Source organism: Leptopilina boulardi, unplaced genomic scaffold (genome assembly GCF_019393585.1).
Source record: "Leptopilina boulardi isolate dan_hultmark-lab unplaced genomic scaffold, ZJU_Lbou_2.1 LbouV2_308, whole genome shotgun sequence".
Lineage (NCBI taxonomy): Eukaryota > Metazoa > Arthropoda > Insecta > Hymenoptera > Figitidae > Leptopilina > Leptopilina boulardi.
In genome coordinates this window covers 202,770-208,876 of record NW_026137872.1, presented here as the reverse complement: position 1 = coordinate 208,876, position 6,107 = coordinate 202,770, and positions in this window count along the sequence as shown.

Sequence of the window (6,107 nt, the reverse complement as noted above, 5' to 3'; positions counted from 1 at the left end):
CAAAGGAAAAAAGTGTTTATTTTTAGTCGTAATTTTCGAAAAAAAATTGAAAAAATTTTTTTTTTGAAAAATGCGAATTTTTGAAATTTTTAAAAACTCAAAATTTGAATAATTTTGTTGATTTTTGACGAAATCATCTGGCCAACGAACTCAGGCGAGATTTTGGTACACTTAAAGTGTATACCAAATTTGAAGTCGATTCATTAAAATTTGTTCAAGTTATCGTCGGACAAAATTAGTCTACAGACATACATACATACATACATACATACAGACATACATACAGACAAACATTTTTTTAAGACCCATTTTTTCGGCATCAGAAAGTCTCAAAATGTCGAGATTCACTGGAATTAGAGAAGGCTCAAAATCGCCCAAATGTAATACCTTCTCATTATGATGAGAATGTAAAAAATTAATTTTTAATTAAAAATTAAAAAAAAAAAAAAAAAAAAAATTCGTTATTTTATGTGTAAGTTACTTTAATTTATGTTAATTGAAGGTGGTTTAAAGAGAAATAATACATATTTGAACACATTTTTTCAAAATAAAGTGATTTTGCTCTGCATTTTACCCATTTTTCATCCGTTTTTGTCATTTTTTGTCTTTTTTTAAAAAAGTGGTATAACTTTTTTGTATTAATAGCTATTAAAAATTGTCAAAGGAAAAAAGTGTTTATTTTTAGTCGTAATTTTCGAAAAAAAATTGAAAAAATTTTTTTTTTGAAAAATGCGAATTTTTGAAATTTTTAAAAACTCAAAATTTGAATAATTTTGTTGATTTTTGACGAAATCATCTGGCCAACGAACTCAGGCGAGATTTTGGTACACTTAAAGTGTATACCAAATTTGAAGTCGATTCATTAAAATTTGTTCAAGTTATCGTCGGACAAAATTAGTCTACAGACATACATACATACATACATACATACAGACATACATACAGACAAACATTTTTTTAAGACCCATTTTTTCGGCATCAGAAAGTCTCAAAACGTCGAGATTCACTGGAATTAGAGAAGGCTCAAAATCGCCCAAATGTAATACCTTCTCATTATGATGAGAATGTAAAAAATTAATTTTTAATTAAAAATTAAAAAAAAAAAAAAAAAAACAAAAAATTCGGTATTTTATGTGTAAGTTACTTTAATTTATGTTAATTGAAGGTGATTTAAAGAGAAATAATACATATTTGAATACATTTTTTCAAAATAAAGTGATTTTGCTCTGCATTTTACCCATTTTTCATCCGTTTTTGTCATTTTTTGTCTTTTTTTAAAAAAGTGGTATAACTTTTTTGTTTTAATAGCTATTAAAAATTGTCAAAGAAAAAAAGTGTTTATTTTTAGTCGTAATTTTCGAAAAAAAATTGAAAAAATTTTTTTTTTGAAAAATGCGAATTTTTGAAATTTTTAAAAACTCAAAATTTGAATAATTTTGTTGATTTTTGACGAAATCATCTGGCCAACGATCTCAGGCGAGATTTTGGTACACTTAAAGTGTATACCAAATTTGAAGTCGATTCATTAAAATTTGTTCAAGTTATCGTCGGACAAAATTAGTCTACAGACATACATACATACATACATACATACAGACATACATACAGACAAACATTTTTTTAAGACCCATTTTTTCGGCATCAGAAAGTCTCAAAACGTCGAGATTCACTGGAATTAGAGAAGGCTCAAAATCGGGCAAATGTAATACTTTCTCATTATGATGAGAATGTAATAAAAATTATAATATTTAGATTAAATAAAAAAATATTAACTAATTATTCAAAAATGTAGGAAAATTTGTGGAAAAAACTTGCTGGAGTATTAAATGCTGTAGAAGGTGAAGTAGAGAAATCAAGCGATGCGTGGAAAAAAGTAAATATTGATCGTAATTTTTATAAAAACCTAACCCAAATCGGAAATTTATTTATTTTACAGTCTTTATTTTTTATTGGTATTATATTTAATTTTTTTTATTAATCCATTTGTTCTTTTTAAAATAAGTCTATATCCATTTCATGAACATTATGTTTTCCGATAGAAGATGATTTCTTCAATTTCTTTTTAGGATATTTTCTTTAATTTAGTTATTTTATTTATTTTAGTGAAAAAAGTTATAAACTAAATAAAGAACAAACCGTTTATCTGAATTTATAAAATTAATCATTATTTTATTTTACATAAAATTCAAATTTTCCCTTTTTTGTAATAAATTCTTATTAATTGTTAGATATTTTTTTATACCAGCTTTCGAACCCGCCTTCGGCGGGCACGAAATCAAGTGGCGTGCGATCGACAGTATTTTTGTTTAAATAGTATTTTTACAATCGCTTTCTATGTCCTTAAAAATCTCAGACTTTTGTTTGAATATTGCATGTAACTTAAAATATTACCCTCATGAATTTCATAAATTTACATTTTAAAAACGTATATTTAAAATTTTTTTACACCCTCAAATATTTTATATACTTAAAAGTCTTAATGATGAAGTTTATCTACTTTAAAATCCGAACAAAAACCTCAATTAGGGACCTCAGAAAATTTCCATATTTGTTAAGAGAGTCTCCTGATTTAGAAGCCCTAAAAAAAATTTTTTTTGAAATTTTTAAGTAGTGGAAAATCTTGCCCAGTGAAACTTATAGTACATTTCTATATTTTCACACTGTAAAAGTTTAATAAGAAATTTTTAAAAACTTCCTATAAAATTTGTTAAAATAGTTAAAATAGTTTAAATATAGCCTTCAAATAGAAGAAAATTTCATACTCAAAAACAAATAAATTTTAGTCTAAAAAAATTAAAAAGACAAAAAAAATAAAATAAAAAAATTTATGAATATAATAATAAAACTATTAATTACTTTCGAAAAATAGTCATGGAATGACTGGAAAACATACACGATTCAAAAAGTCGATGAAATAACAAAACAGGAGGAGGAAGGATTAAAGCCGAAAAAAAACTATCACCGTTGGAAGAACTTTTAATCAAAGAATTTCTCCCAAAACTAAAATTCGGTGCCAATGTTGCAGAAGGAGGTTTTGGAAAGATGACAAGAAAAGATGTATTTGACGGAAAAATGGTATTATTTCCCTTTTAGAACCCTGTAAATTACACGTTGATTAAACACAAAAAATTTTTTTATATGTCGACGTCCGCATGAAAAGGTCCTACTTTGTACGTTTATTATCGTTTTCAAAGCCCGAAGTAAACAAAATTTAAAACCTATTGGTTTATTACTCGGTTTATTATCAGAAAAGTGTTTTCGACTCAAAAAAGTTGTAACCTGAGTAACTTGCCAGAAATAACCGAGAAACCGAGTACTTCAATCTTTAATTTTGTTTTTCTCAAAATGTGGTTTTTGGCATTCTAAAATTTTAAATGCTGTAACTCCAAGGTTTTTTTACTTAGAGGGTTTCAATACCGCTTAAATTTTCCAAATTTTGCCAAGAATTTCCCCTAAAGATAAGTTTAATAGTCCCAAAATGGGACCATTTCATACCTTTTCACCCTTTCATTTATAAACCTACCTATGGGTTTATAAATTTTTTTATTTTGTTTATTAAAATTTTAATGTAAATAAGTTAAAATATTATATATATTAAAAATAATTTTATTAAAAATGTGTACTATTTACATCAAGATTAATAATAATATTCATTGATGAAAAATACTTAAAAAAAGAATACTTGTCACTCGTTATTAATAAAATTAAATGCAAATTAGGAAAAGATAAAGAAAAAGGAGAGTCTCGAAAGTAAAAGTAATGAAGTGAGCAAAGAAGGGAATAAAATAATTGAAAAGATTGAGGATGATGTAAGTGAAATGGATTTTGATGATTCATCGAATGAGTTAGATGAAGTTGAATTTGAAAGCGAGGAAGAAAAATTTGATTCTGAGAAATTGGAAGCTTTGTTAGAAGAAAATAGTTCTTTAAACTTCAATATGTCAGATGGTAAACAATAATAATTTTTAAATTTAAATATACAATGAGAAATTAGGATTCACTCCTTTGAAGAAGACTGTTAAAAATTTTTAAAAAAATTTTCCAAAATCATGTATCTTTTATTCCGTTTTTATACATTTTAATCTAGAGATCACAAAATATGCATTCTCATGTATTTTCACATGCAAAGTTAAGGAAAAAATATAGCAAACCTGATTAAAATTGATTTACTTCATGATTTTATTAAAAAAACTCGAAATTAAGAAAACTAAAAAGATTTACTTTTATCCCTCACCCGTGCTTACATTTTTTTATGCAGATGGCTCAAATTTTTTAAAATTAAGTTATTTTATGTGTAGTTTATAGAACAATTTTCAAAAAGTGTAAATAATATACAAATGAAATATGTATTTTAAAGAAGTCCTTTACGTGTATAAGGAACCCTCAGTATCAAACGAGTGCGTAACTCGCACTTGTCTAATTTTGTTTTATTTTGTACTATATTTATTAAATAAAAAATGTCGCAAAATAAATTGACAATCCTAAGCAGCATATGTAATTCTATTTATAGTCAATTGAATAAATTAATTAAAAAATTTATTATAACCAATATTAAAAATGGACAAATATTAAACTCACTTTTAGAAAATATTTTTGTCTTTAAATTTATAGACATTTTAATAAGTGGCTCTGAAGAAGAAGAAAAAAATAAACCTTTTAAAAAAACAGAAGTAAAAGTCAAGACAAAGATAAATGTGAAAGATGAAGGAAAGGCACTTCTTGAGGATTTCGAAAACAAATTCGATAACAATAAAAAGCATCTAAATTACAAAAATGAACAGCCTGGTAACTCCTCGAAAAAGATAAAACTCGATAACAGTATGTTAAATAAATTATTTTAAGCAAAATTAAAAAAAATAATTAAAATTAAAATGAGTCTCTCGAAAATACATAAAAATTTGTGAAATAATTGAATTTAATTTTTGTTGTTCCAAAAAATGACATTAAAAATGAATTTTATTTAATATAATTATTATATTTATTACTACAGATATTAACATTTATTTTTTAAATATACAAAGTTTCAATGAATTAGAGTTAGTTTTAAAAAGTAGTTAAACTTTAAAATTTTTTAAAATATTTTTAGTGTTTAAGATTATTTGTTATTATAATTACTATTCTATTATAATAATATATAATAGAATTATATTCATATTAACTATTATTTGTTAATTACAAATATGTATACAGCTAATTAATACTTATAATAGGCAAAGTAACTGATATAAATGCCGTTGAAGTAATACAAGGAAAGTTAAAATTGAACGAAGAGAAGTTACAGGAAATGAATAGAGAACGAGAAGAAACAGCAATTTATAGAAAGAAAAAGTTAGATATTATGAAGGAACAATTGCTTGCCTTTCAAAAAACGGAAAACCATTTAAAAGAATTAAAAGGCTTCTTTATTATTCAAAAATAATTTATATATTAAAAATCCAAATTAGTTTTAATTTATATACTTTTAATGTTAATTATTATTAATTGTTTGAATAAACGAAAATAGTGAGATTAATTTTCTTATTTTAATAATTTCCATTAAAATCTATATTTAAAAATGGGTATAAATGGGGTTGCCACGGGTTAAGGAAATCAGGGAATTCAGGGAAAAGTCAAGGAATTGCATAATTCTATAATTCAATACAGACGAAAAATGTAAAATCTAAAAATAATATAAAAACTTTAGTTCTCGGAAATTTACCCACAAATTTTTACATAGAAAATTATTTTCATATTGTATAAGAGTCAGAGAAAAAGTTAAGAAGAGGGACCAGTGAAATTTCAGCCCATCGAAATTAAAGTTTTTAAGAGTGGTAAATTTTTTTTCTGTCATTATTTAAGACCTAAAATTATTATATACCATTAAAATTTAAAAAAAAATTATTTTTGGCTATTATAGAAATTTTATTTTTTCAAAAAATTAAAATTTTTTAAAATTCATATGATTGATTGTTTGGAATCATGAAAAAACATATAAAAAATTCGTAAATGAAAAATAATGAAAATTGTAAAAGAAGTTGAATTTTTAAAGAAATAGCAGTAAAATTTAAACTAATCAAAATTGATTTTCTTTAGGCGTAACAATTTTTTTTTGAAATGTTTAATGTAAA